This window comes from Stigmatopora argus, chromosome 15 (assembly GCF_051989625.1).
Source record: "Stigmatopora argus isolate UIUO_Sarg chromosome 15, RoL_Sarg_1.0, whole genome shotgun sequence".
NCBI classification, from domain to species: Eukaryota; Metazoa; Chordata; class Actinopteri; order Syngnathiformes; family Syngnathidae; genus Stigmatopora; species Stigmatopora argus.
In genome coordinates this window covers 12,335,309-12,348,948 of record NC_135401.1, presented here as the reverse complement: position 1 = coordinate 12,348,948, position 13,640 = coordinate 12,335,309, and the positions used below count along the sequence as shown (strand labels likewise).

The window sequence follows — 13,640 nt, the reverse complement described above, 5'->3', positions numbered from 1 at the left end:
TCAAAGTAGCCTTTTCCATGTAGATCACGTGTCAAAGTGGCGGCCCGGGGGCCAAATCTGGCCCGCCGCATCATTTTGTGTGGCCCGGGAAAGTAAATCATGAGTGCCGACTTTCTGTTTTAGGATCAAATTAAAATGAATAATATAGATGTATATTAAATTTCCTGATTTTCCCCCTTTTAAATCAATAATTGTAATTTTTTAATCATTTTTTTCCGTGTTTTTAGTTCAAAAATCCTTTTGTAAAATCTAAAAATATATTTAGAAAAAGCTAAAATAAACATTATTTAAGATCTTTTAAAAAATGAATATTCAGGGATTTTAATCCAGTTCTTTTAATCCATTTATTAAAAAAAATCTAAATATTATATGTAAAATGGTCCGGCCCATGAGAAATCAAGTTGACGTTAAAGCGGCCCGCGAACCAACCCCAGTCTGACACCCCTGATGTAGATAGTGTAATGTATAAAACTATCAATACATGACACAAATCCAGGAAAGTTTCATGGTCAGTGTGCATACCGCCAAGGAATAACCCCAAGGCTAAAAGGATGCTGCTGTTTGTCGGATTTTTATGAAGACAACCCAAACCCTCATTTTATGTTAATAAAACATGAGTACTCTCAGGTTGTTTGAGCCCTTTTGTGTGCAGAACCTCTGCACGAGTAGCTACCTGAACAAAAAAATAGTCACTTGAAACGTAGGTGTATTACTGTGCTTCGAAATTCCCACGCATCACTGATGAATTTTAATCACGCACTACAAATGGAACCCTGAGTTTTTTGTAACTGACGCCCACAGAAAACTACATCTGCAATGTTAATCATATGCCAGTAAAAGTGCCCCACAGTCTAGCCACGTCTTTCCCGTCAAACTAAAAAATAATCTTTAAAAATATTACAGCTTTGCTCGCTCCATCCATAATGCGCTCAGTGGAGCGACATCCAAACAAACCAAACTACTCATAAAATCTGGATTAAGATCAACTTTGTCAACATAAAATTTGATGATTATGCAGATTTATATATATATTTTTCTCCTGATAATACACTTTTAGAAATGTATCGCAAGTTATGTAGTTCACATGGGCATTCTATTTTTTTCATCACACTTTCAGTCAGAACAAATCATTTTGACATTCACAAATTGACCAAATATACCAAAAATAGTAGTAGAATAAGAACCCATAGCAACTCCCATGTAAAAAAAAACTGCTCTTTCCTTTTCTACTTTTAATAATAAGGTTATTTTTACGTATCATTCCAGGTTTTCAACATGGAAGAGATATTTTTCGCTCACTCCCAGAGAAGTGCACAGATTAATCACACAAGTCAAACCATGGCACTCGAGTGATAAAACAACGCCTAGATTTCAAAAGAATATGAAGACTATATATGAAGTAAAAGTACATATAGACAGCTAACAAAGAAAATGCTTGATCCTGGACTCTTGAGACTCAATAGAGTCAGTATAGAAGAAATCAAAGAGACAAGTTTTCTAAATATTTCTCCTTTAAATATACAGCAACCAAACCTTAAAATATGGCTGATGACTTGAGGTTAACCATAGAATGCATATAATTTCATATTTATCCACTTATTTTAGAGGTATTTCCTATATGAAACATTGTACACAGTACATGATCGATCAATTAAGCTTTTCGGTTTAAAAAAAATAAAATCTGGGAATGTCATGTAGCATAAATCTTTGAAAATGTTTATAAATAATACATAAACTCATGATTCTTTAACCTCGTCATATACAATTCTGGTAATCCTGGTATTCATTAATAAATAGATTTTTTTGTAGATATTTTGGATAAATTGTTACTACTTCTAAAAAATAGGTATTTGCAAATTTATCCATTGAATTATTTTAGGTTGATGGTGGGTGTGTCCTCTTTAATTGCCAAATGATACACATATAAACAATTTTATTGACCGCATACTACGTACATTATGAATCGGATACATACAGTATTTGGTCAGGCTGCATGCTTCACTGATAATCAGGGTTTGTTTATTTCTTTTTAATATGACTCTCAGGGTAGGAAGCAGATTTTTCCTAAAATATTATTGATTTAAGACTTTGCATTACACTCCACAGGCCTGGAGGATTTTCTCAAATTCAAGAAAGAAACAAAAGAAATGCTGGTATAGCATACCTGTCTGGACTTTTGGTTGTCTGTTTATGTTTTGTTTATCAGAGTTACATTTCAGTTTGATCAAACATGTTTTTTGGGGCATTTTTTTGCATTGTGCTCATTGTGCTTCTTGTTGACTTGCATATATTGATTTCAGGCAGTCTCATCAGCCTGGCACGGACATGTCTCGACAATTACCGGAAAGCCTGTTTGGGTGTTCACTCTGTATTTTTATATTTTACTTGCCAATTTCTGTATTTACTTGTCATTTTTGGTGACACTTTATATGAAAACTCCCTATTAGTGTCATAACATTGTCGCAACCATGGCATTCTAGTGACTGTGTCGCAAGACTGTTATAGCGACAACATGACAGGAATGTATGCAAATGACAGATGTCATTAAGTCTTTCAATAATTTATGTCACTTTTAATGCAAAAATGGCATTGTTTCAGATATTTTTGCTATGAAACTGTGTTAGTTTTAGGACTATTAGTGATATCTGTCATAAGCAGCCATTGATGTTAATGCTATTATATCAAAAGTCTTTCATGTATAATTATAAAAATTAACTGTAATTGTAAATGACACTTGCCATCTGAAACATCTGACATCTGAAGCAATTTCAACAACTTTGCATCAAAATTTACATCATTTACTGAATAACTTTTAATGACATTTGTCATACGCACTCATTCATACTCACGACAGGTGACATGCCGCAATTCCTAACCTCAACCCTATTCCACTGTATTCAAATGTACAAACTCAATTTTCATTCATTCATTCATTTTCTGAACCGCTTATCCTCACAAGGGTCGCCAGCGTTGCTGAAGCCTATACCAGCTGACTTCAAGCACGAGGTTGGGACACCCTAAATTGGAGCCCAGCCAATCATAGGGCGCGAGTTGACGGACACCCATTCACGCTGGCCAGTCAGACTGTCTTACCAGGCTAAATAAAATGTAAATTTCACAGAATAATGGGAGGAGCCCCATAAAAAAACAATGAATTCCCTTTTTACCCAATTTTAGGAAAAGAAAAGTACGATGACCAGATTAACAGGTTTAGTGCAGGTTTTTTACGAAGATGTCATCATGTTAGTTTAGTCATAAAATGTGTTTCATATACAGGTTGCAACAAATATATGTAAAAGACAGGAAGAACCTAGGAAGAGCTACTAAATGATGACAGAGACTTGATGCCGTGCTATGAGTTGTAACGCATATCTGATGATAGTGAGGAGAGCATCTCGTGACAGAAATACATATAACCACGGTGAGCCCTACAAGTTGCCGTGAATGAAGGAAAAAAAGGTTGCGTGTGAATGTTGAGAAAACCATCGAGGTGAGTGCTGCGGGGAAAACAAATAATAGGATGAGGTTAATTCTCCTACCTGCCTTTCTTCCCTCCATCATCTCCTTCCCATCCCCCTATCTTCCTTAACAAGGGAGACTTTTCTCTTCTCTCATCTCTCCGCTCTGCTTTCGCACCATCTCTGGGGACCAAACACACCCCTGTCAGGTTGCCATGGAAACGCCTCACACACGCTCTCTTAGATGCACTCCCTCTCTGTGTCTTGCAGCGGTAATGCCTGCATCCTGACTCTCCTCCATTAGGATCCTTCTCGTTCGGCGAGAGGAGGGTTTACAAAGCCCTGATTTACCACAAAGTCCTGTTGCCAAAATAGATTCATTGGTATCGAACTCTGCCATTGATGGCACTACACAACATCCAAATCATTTGAACTCTGAAATGTGAATTTTCTTTTGTCGAAAGTAGTATTGAAAAGTATTGAAGTATTGATACTGAATTTTTTGTAACTGAATACACTTTTGTATTGCAAAAGTATTGATACTTAGTTATTTATTTTTGCACAACCACAGGATGCCAGAAAATACCCCTGTGAACCTAGAGGGGTGTGACCGGGAGGAACAAAGCCGCTCATTAAACCTCTGTTGCATCCGAGTGGTGTGAAAGAACATTTTTTTAAACACATTGGCTACCATTGCTTGACATACAGTCCATTTGAAGTGGGAGGACTGGCAGCACATGAACAAAAATTCCACTGTTCTGACAACCTACGCAGTTCAAATGAATTGGATGCCCACTCTTGATAAACCTATTGGTAAGAAGATGGATCTTGGCCATTTTAATTATTAATTTCTTTTATTACTCATTAGCTGCCATTGACAGTGGTACACGTCCAAATCACTCGATGTGCGATGGCTCGCCGTGAATGAACGAATACTACAAATTAGTGGGAGAGCGAGCCAGGGAATTTTTACCTTATTGAATTGCAATTTTTAAAAATTGATTGGACGTCTATTAGTGATAAACTCATATAAAGCAGAAGTATGGACGTTCATTCGCTGTAGATGAGCTTTATTTGCACACTTGCACGTCACCACACAGTTCCATTTGAGGCTTTGAAAGTGAGATGGGAGACAGTAGCTGAGTCCCTCGACTGGGACAGGACTCATTTATAATTCATCCGTATTTCTCCTACTTAAAGTCAGCATTGACGTATATTTTTTAAGAAAAAAAAATCAAGGCTTTTAGATGCTGGTGCACTCAAGGGGTAGTTGGGCTACAGTGAAAGGACAGTACTACTCTTTTGCAGGACCACTTTGAGTCACACCACAGTGCTGACTTCTTATGTGTCATCTTAGGGACCACCTTGTGGAGTACGCTTCCTGTCATCATGTTATTAGCCGCAACAATCATTGGAGACTTCATACCCATCCATCTCACTTCATCTATGCACGCCCATTTGCACCTTCTTCTTTATATTTCACACTACTTGATTGATTGGCTTTTCCTCCTAGGGTTGCCTAAAAAAGTGTCATCACACACCTTCCCTTACAAGACCTTCAAAACTGAGGAAAAAAAACATCTTTAATCACCACAACCCACAAAGTCCTCCTCAAAGCTTTATAATTTGATATAAACATATATATGTATACCAGGGATAGGGAACCTATGGCTTGGGAGCCACATGTGGCTCTTTTGATGGTTGCATCTGGCTCTCTGCTAACCTGTGAGCTAAAATACGGAAACCGCTGGTGACAGGGCTGAGATACTACGTCTAGAGCTGCTTTAATCTTCTTTTTTTGCATTAGACTTCTGGAATGCATACTCATTGATTAGCAACTGCATAAGAATGTTGTCAAAAGTATTCTGTTTATTCCACTTTAAAAGTGGTGAAATTACAAACAAAAAAGGCACCCGTTTACATGTATTTTGACTTTTAAATTTGGAGTATGGCTCCCAAGGAATAACATTAGAAAATATGAATTGTTTGTGGCTCTCTTCGTCAAAAAGGTTCCCGACCCCTGATGTATATATTATAATTAATAAAATTATGTATGACTTTAAAGTGAAAAGTAGTCACTAGGACACTTAATTTAAATGAACTGCCATATTAATGAAACAATCTAAATTTTAAATGAACTGCCATATTAATGAAACAATCTAAATTAGATCATTGGCTGCCATTGACTGTAATAGACGTCATTTGATCTGGGAGAGGCTGGCAGCGATCATTCCCAGGTCATGTGAATAAGATGTCTATCTTTGTCAATGGACTCAATGAGTTAATGGACAGCTAGAAATAATGAACGGACAGGTTAATATCCTGTAAAATAAAGAAAGTAGAATTTAAACAAAAGTACTTTTACCACACTTTTGTCATATCAATGAAATATTAATTTGTATTATCTCATAATCATAAAAAGGGCAGTTAAAATTATTAACTATAAGGTTTAATATGCCAGTTAATGCTGAGTTGATTCTCCCGGCTTTAATATAAATACTACATCTGTCCATACAGCTGATGAAACCAAGTGTCAATACCTTTCTCCTGTGAGTTAACAGTCTGTTGGTAGTGAGTCATGCTGTACAGGAGTGTCTTATGTTGGCGTGAATATTTAAAAGAAAAAAAAGAGGACTGCAAAGGCTTTAAGAGAATTAAATACAGTCGAAAGAACGTCACGACTCTTACCTGCGCTACTGGATGTCAAAATCCACCTTTACATCGCACAATGGGTGTCCGAGGCACACACTCACCAACACCCTCTAAAAGACACACATTTGCACAGACTCTATGCAATCCTCTGTCTGAGTTGGTTTCGTTGCACTTTAGTAGAAAAATCAGCTTCACAAATGTATTTTTTCTCAAATTTCTTTTCCCTAATGTGGTCTTCTGCTCAGTTGCCCGGGGAATCATCCCAGACAGAGGTTGCTCCACATTTCGCAAGGTATCTGCACAGTGCCGGCCGGATGAGAGTGAGAGTGAGGGGGTGAGCAAGAGAGTTATCAAGCCCGAAGCAGCAGGAAGTGCAACATTTTATACCTTCAAAGTAAAAGCCTGAAATGAAATGAAACTTCACTGATGAATGCAAAAATACAATTAAAAAACACCTTGAGGGAATGCATACTTACTACCTGAAAATACATAATACTAAAAAATAACACATTGTACTGACTCATAGTATTAAACGGTATTAACCCCTTGATGCCTGCATTTACATTCCAAGATATTCTCTGTCATTCATGGTGCTAGGCATCCAAACCATTCACATATCAGCTGCACAGTTCTGAGATCAAAGGTTCGATCCCCAAAGGATTCCGACCTTCCTGTGAAATGTTTACATGTTGTCCCCGTGCTTCTGTGGGTTTTCTCTGGGTATTTCGGGTTCCTCCCTCATCCCAAAACATGTGTTGTACACTGACTGACTGTCCGAATTGTCTAAATATGAGTGTGTGTGCGAATGGTTGTTCATGTCCTTTTGCCCTGGGATTGGCTGGGCACCAAATCAGGTTGTCCCCCGCCTTGTGCCCAATGGTTGGCTGGGATAGGCTCTGGCAACCCTTGTGAGGATAAGCAGCAGGGTAAATGCATATATATTATATATTCATTCATTCATTTTCCATACTGCTTATCCTCAAAAATCCCAACAAAGAGCACCAGGAGGGAGACATCCTGAATTGATGGCTAGCCAATCACAGGGCACAATACAGACAACCATTCACGCTCACACTCACACCTAGGGGCTATTTAGAATGTTCAAAAACCCTAGAATGCATGTTTTTGGGATGTTGGACGAAACCAAATTACCAAAAAATCCACGCAAGCCCGGGATGACAAATAAACTCGGCCACCGGGCTGCCATATACTATATGATATATAAATTCGTGAATACATATGATTTTCTTTTCTTTTACTACACAGACAGATACTCATTTGGAGTAAACCACTGTGAGCAGTATTTCGGTAAAAAAATGACTCCTATATTGTTTCTCACAAGTGAGATCTAATTATCAGCTTAATCCATATGTTTGACCTATCAAAGCTCACGGATGATCGGGGAAAAACTGTTCAATATTAAGTAATACACTTCTCATTTCATACTTGTGAATAGGATATAGGTACCAAAATAAGCTTTCTTCAAATATAACAAGGCCCAGGAAGGTTACACTAAGACAGAACCAGGACAACATGGAATAATGAACAATAAGTGCAGAATTCCAAATACAGTACATGTTGAAACAGAAATAGAAGTTATAAATGTCCAACCATCTATCCACCCATGTTCGCACGCTTCTCTGACGTCAGGTCGCAGGGTCAGGAGCATAAGCAGGGAATCCAGGCATCCCTCTCCCCAGCCACCTTATCCAGCTCTTCCAGGAGGATCACAAGACGTTTCCAGGCCAGCCAGGAGACATAATCTCCACGGCGTGTCCTGGGTAGGCCCCATAAACTCTGTATAACAATAAGTTTAATTTGTTCTATTTAGTCACTTTTGTGGTACCTACTTGTTAACTACTACTTATTTACTACTTATTTATTCATGATTATTATTTATTGATCATTTATCTGGTGGCGGCCCGGTGGGTGAGTGGTTCGATGCGTCGACCTCACAGTGGGGGACCTGGGTTCAAATCCAGGTCGGTCGACCTGTGTGGAGTTTGCATGTTTTCCCGGGCCTGCGTGGGTTTTGTCCGTGTACTCCGGTTTCCTCCCACGTTCCAAAGAATGCATGGAATGCTGATTGGACACTCTAAATTGCCCCTAGGTATGAGTGTGAGTGTAAATGGTTGTTTGTCTCCTTGTGCCCTCCGATTGGCTGGCCACCAATTCAGGGTGTCCCCCGCCTCTGGCCCTATCTATTTATGTCTAAAATCCCTTCCTATTTCTGCATCCTCACCCTCTTGCTACTGTGACAACAAAATTTCCCGAATACGGGATGAATAAAGTTATCCAATCCAATCCAATCCAAAGTCAGCTGGGATAGGCTCCAACACCCCCTGCAACCCTAGTGAGGATAAAGCAGTTCAGAAAATGAGATGAGAGATTAGATTATTTATCTGTTCATTTGTTGTTTTTATTTGTGCACTTCCCTACTTATTATTTGGACTACTTATTTATTACTTATTATTTGATTAGTATTTGTCTGTTTGTTTGTTGTTGTTATTTGTGCACTTGGTGTTTCCGCTTTAAATGTCATTATACCTGTATACAATGACAATAAAAGCATTCAATTCTAGTCAATTGGATTAAACTCAAATAAACAAAACCAAGATGAACAAAACATATCAACAACAAAGGCACAAGATGACAAAATGGCAATGGCATCAAAAAAAGCAATATCATAACAACGTTCTGTTGGCTGACCTGTGATTAAATGTCGTGCTTAGTGCTGACGAGCTACAATGCAAGTGCGATGCAGGGAGCTCCGCCCACAACCACACACCTGGGCTTTGTAATGGAACATACAGTAGTATGTTTTATAAAGTATGTTTTCTTTGTTTTATCTGTTTTGTATGGTATAGTTAAGGTACATCTTTTATATTCTGCATCAATTCAACAAATATAGTCATGATCATAAGGAATAGGGAGATGCTGGTGATTTAATACAACCAAATAGATTTATTCAGTGCAGTTCATCTCAGGGTTCGTAACGATGAGCAGAATGTAATGAAATTGTGTTCTGATGCTCGTGCAATTTTAGACCTTTCCCAATATGTTAGATATTCTCTTGGTGAATTGCAAATAATTACGTTTTTAGGCAAATGCATCCAAAATACTAAGTGAGTTCCATTTTGACAGTTTAGATTGATAAACAGGAAACATTTCTCCTCAAGTCAATTAAAAACAAGTAAGATGACATTTTCAAACTCAATATGTCAGGTGCAGAGAAAAAAAACCTAATTTGAGAGTTACAGTTCTTTCTCCAATGGTATAAAAAGTATTTTCTGGGAGATAGTAATAATGTTGCTTGAAGCAAAAATCATTTTATTGTAATCATTTACTCTAAATTGTCATGAGAAGTATTATTTAAAGAGGAATTAAAACATTGAGTGAGGTGTCATTTTAGGTCTCGCTGGGGGGAAACAAATCTTGCTGTTAAAGGAACCTGTGTTTCAAATCACCTATTGACCCTTCAATCCTCTAGATTTCATGTGACTTTGTTTTCATAAAAGGACTCCAATAACAATGACACGTTCAAATATAAACAATTTATTGCCTAACACAGAGGAGCCAGATACATCCCGCCGGGTCAATCGCTACAACAATCCTTTCCTTAGCTGAAATGTAATAGATTTAACCCGAATTGTAAAGTCTTTTATACAAATACGAAACAAAGAGGGAGTCTTATTATTGGTCAACAGTTCATTAAGTTAATACTACTTTCCTTTGTCTTATTTTTTCAGTGTTTCTTTTCATCCCTACTAAGCATTTTGGTCATGTCACATAGTGAGGGTTTATTTCCTACACTTCATATCTCTTGCTCTATGTTTTCTGAGCATACATTCAGTGGATAAAACAGGACATCGATTTTGACATTGCTTTAGTGGATGTCCATTTACACTTCATTGATAATGTTTTATTATTTAATTTTTTAAAGCATGTTACCCAAGGTCACACACATACCCCTTGTTATGACACACTTTGGAGTTGCCTGCCAGCTTGCCACTGTTATTCTACTCAATGGCTAGAAATTTTTCTGGGTTCTGTTTTTAAAATTAATTCATTCATTTTACATTCCACTTGGTCTCACAAGGGTTGCTGGTGGTGCTGGAGCCTATTTTAGCCAACTTTGAGCTGTCGGAGAAAGCCTATAGAACAGGGGTGTTAGACTCGGGTTGGTTCGCGGGCCGCGTTAACGTTAACTCGATTTCATGTGGGCCGGACCATTTTAGATATAATATTTAGATTTTTTTCATAAATGGATTAAAAGAACTGGATTAAATCCCCAATATTCAGTTTTTTATAAATCTAAAACAATGTTTATTTTAGCTTTTTAAATATATTTTTAGATTTTACAAAATGATTTTTGAACTAAAAACACAGAAAAAATGATTTAAAAATTACAATTATTGATTTAAAAGGGGGAAAATCAGGAAATTTAATATACATCTATACTCTTCATTTTAATTTGATCCTAAAACAGAAAGTCGGCACTCTTGATTTACTTTCCCGAGCCACACAAAATGATGCGGCGGGCCAAATTTGGCCCCCGGGCCGCCACTTTGACACTTGTGCTATAGAAGCATGGGGAGAACATGCAAGCTCCACACAAGAAGGTCGGAACCCACCAGGGATTGAACCCTCGATCTCAGAACTGTGAGGCGGACGTTTTGAACATTGTATAATGAAATGTGCATTTGCGATGTAACTCATTCTCTATTTATCGCTGTATACAACACAGAGGTGCAAATAAACAAATAACAAGGCTAATATATTAGCATCACACTGCTGAGTCCTTTATTTAGTCCTGTACAATCCACTTGTGTGAGAATTACTGTGCAACCTCCATAAATAAATGACAACTAGCTCAGAGGTAGGCGTTAAATAGTTGGAAGCGTTTAAACCTGTGTGCACGAATATGATTTGTCAGGAAACAATAATTTTTCTAAAGCTATATATATTGTTTTCAGGATAATGTAAAAATATAATTTTCTATTTTTTAATGATCATTCATATTTGGAATTGTTACGAAACATTTTAGTTGTAAGCAGCAATGTTTTTTTTACACAAGGAGCACATAATTTGTTATCATATTCATGTTTATTGTTAATCTGATGTAGCCATCTTTTTGTTTTCTCTTTCATTTACACTCTCAATTATTTATGCTTACACCGATAAGGGCATTAGAGCTGGCCTAATTACAAAGCTAACTCTGTTTACTCAAGTAGCAAATAGTCTTTTGAAGTCAAAAAGTAATTTCCCATTGAATTAATGTGTGTGTGTGTATATATATATATATATATATATATATATATATATATATATATATATATATATATATATATATATATATATATATCTATATTATATATATATATATATATATATATATATATATATATATATTCTAAAATAACAATACATTTAGGTATATATGCACGCACATATATATATATATATATATATATATATATATATATATATATATATATATATATATATATGCGTGCATATATACCTAAATGTATTGTTATTTTAGAACGGTATATTCAATGTTAAATGTTGTTATATATTTGAAATTTGGGGGGGGGGGGGAACAGTTGCACCCACGTAGACCCAATTTAAAGAAACAAGATCATGTGAAGTATCTGACACAAAACTGCACAACATTTGCAGTGCAACCTGCCCATGGGGGAAATACTAGGCTTTCTATGCCCTCTGTGGCTTTTATAGTAAAGTAGAGGTTAGTTCACTGTTAAACTAAATCAAAAACCATATATTTAGCTTGGTGTGTTTTTTTTATTTTTATTTTTTTACTGGCTGCTTGTGTTGTATGTTCTTCTTTTCCTGGTGAAGCGTTAATGTCACTCTTGATTGAAGCCATAGGGTAGGATAATAGCCTCTGTGATTGTCGCCTCCTTCCTTTGCTGTAATTTGAGTAAACAAATCCAGCCATTGATCTTTACAGCGCAGAATAAGTACACCCTAGGGAAATTCATCAGTCAACAGGAGAATAGTTAACTCATAAAGCATCAAGCTTCTCCATTGGCTGTGACTCCTCAGATCATGTACTCACAAGGGTTTAATGCAAGCAACATCCTGGGTACACAGAGCTATTGGTGCATGTGTTTTTTTTATTAACTGAAATTCCCCACATTATCCTATGCTGTTAACTGTCTAAATAAATCAATTTCCTTTGACTCGGGAACTGACATGCTCACATAATGAAGTATGTAATTTAAGGCCCGTTTATTCAGAGATGCTGTGACCCAATAGACTGATTTTTTTTCTTTCAGAAACTGCCTTTTCTAGTTCATATTGATGTTCGGTCGATAAATTATCATGCTGTGAGGATTTTCATTTTAAAGGATCCTATGTGGAGATCAACTGACCTTTAAAGGTTGCTACAACTCGGACGTCACTTAAACAAGGACTCTATTAGACATCCGATCCAGTAGCAACCAGGGTGCCTGCTGGCTTGAAGAATGCCCGCATCTTGTGATGACATTTTTAAAGAAGCCGACATACATACAAATTAAATATGTTATGCCAAGTTCTCAAAAGTAACCTTTTCTTTGAAAGGTCTCTTTATACTGACATTTAATACATAGGGAGATGGTCACTCGGTGGATGGACCAACAGTTAGTGTTTAATGCTAATTTGGTTTCCGTCCGCTATGAGAACATTGGCAGGATCTCATCTCATTTTCTGAACCCCTTCATCCTCATTAGGGTCGTGGAGGGTGCTGGAGCCGATCCCAGCTGACTCCGGGACAGAGGCGGGGGACACCCTGAATCGGTGGCCAGCCGATCGCAGGGCACAAGGAGAGAGACAACCAAGCCACACCCATACCTAGGGGCAATTTAGAGTGTCCAATCAGCCTACCATGCATGGTTTTGGAATGTGGGAGGAAACCGGAGTACCCGGAGGAAACCCATGCAGGCCCAGGGAGAACTTGCAAACTCCACACAGGTGGACGTGACCTGGATTTGAACCCAGGACCACAGAACTGTGAGGCCAATGCGCTAACCACTCATTCGCCGGGCCGCCACCAGATAAATCACTAAATAATAATCATGGATAAACAAGTAATAAATAAATAAGTAGTAGTCAACAAGTAGGTACAACAAAAGTGACTAAATTGAACAATTTAAACTTATTGTTATACAGTGTTTTGAATGGTCTGCCTGGTCTAGATATTGAGTGTCTGAGCTAAACCCTGGTGTTCTGTGCACGTCTTTCTGGGAGGAGGCTGCGAGCGGGGCCTACCCAGGACAAGCCGCGGAGATTATGTCTCCTGGCCAACATTGGCAGCACATACACCTATTTTTGCATGAGTCAGGATCCTCTGAAAATCACGTCATCAAGTCTGATTTCCGATCACTTGATCGAATTGGGGACGTCCCTAATAATTATTTGTACGTGCGTGAGGGAAGGCATTAACTTTTGCTTTAAATTACCATTATATCTAACAATTTGAAGATTAAAGAATGTATACATTGAATAAAGTGACATTTCAAGCCA

At 37.5% G+C, this 13,640-nt stretch overlaps 1 protein-coding gene across 7 annotated transcripts in view; it reads right to left on the bottom strand.

The window, feature by feature from the left end:
• The window catches only part of lingo2b (leucine rich repeat and Ig domain containing 2b), a 37,883-nt gene extending 31,465 nt beyond the window's left edge, over positions 1–6,418 (bottom strand). For 4 of the 7 annotated variants that reach the window (XM_077620497.1, XM_077620498.1, XM_077620496.1 and 1 more), the window contains exons 1-2: positions 6,147–6,418; positions 3,540–3,641 (exon numbers count right to left, since the gene is read on the bottom strand). The gene's annotated coding sequence lies outside the window, so the exon portion shown is untranslated. The remainder of the gene's footprint in view (positions 1–3,539; positions 3,642–6,146) is intronic. The other 3 variants (XM_077620501.1, XM_077620500.1, XM_077620502.1) reach the window with 1 other exon arrangement.
• Between the last annotated feature and the right edge of the window lie 7,222 nt (positions 6,419–13,640).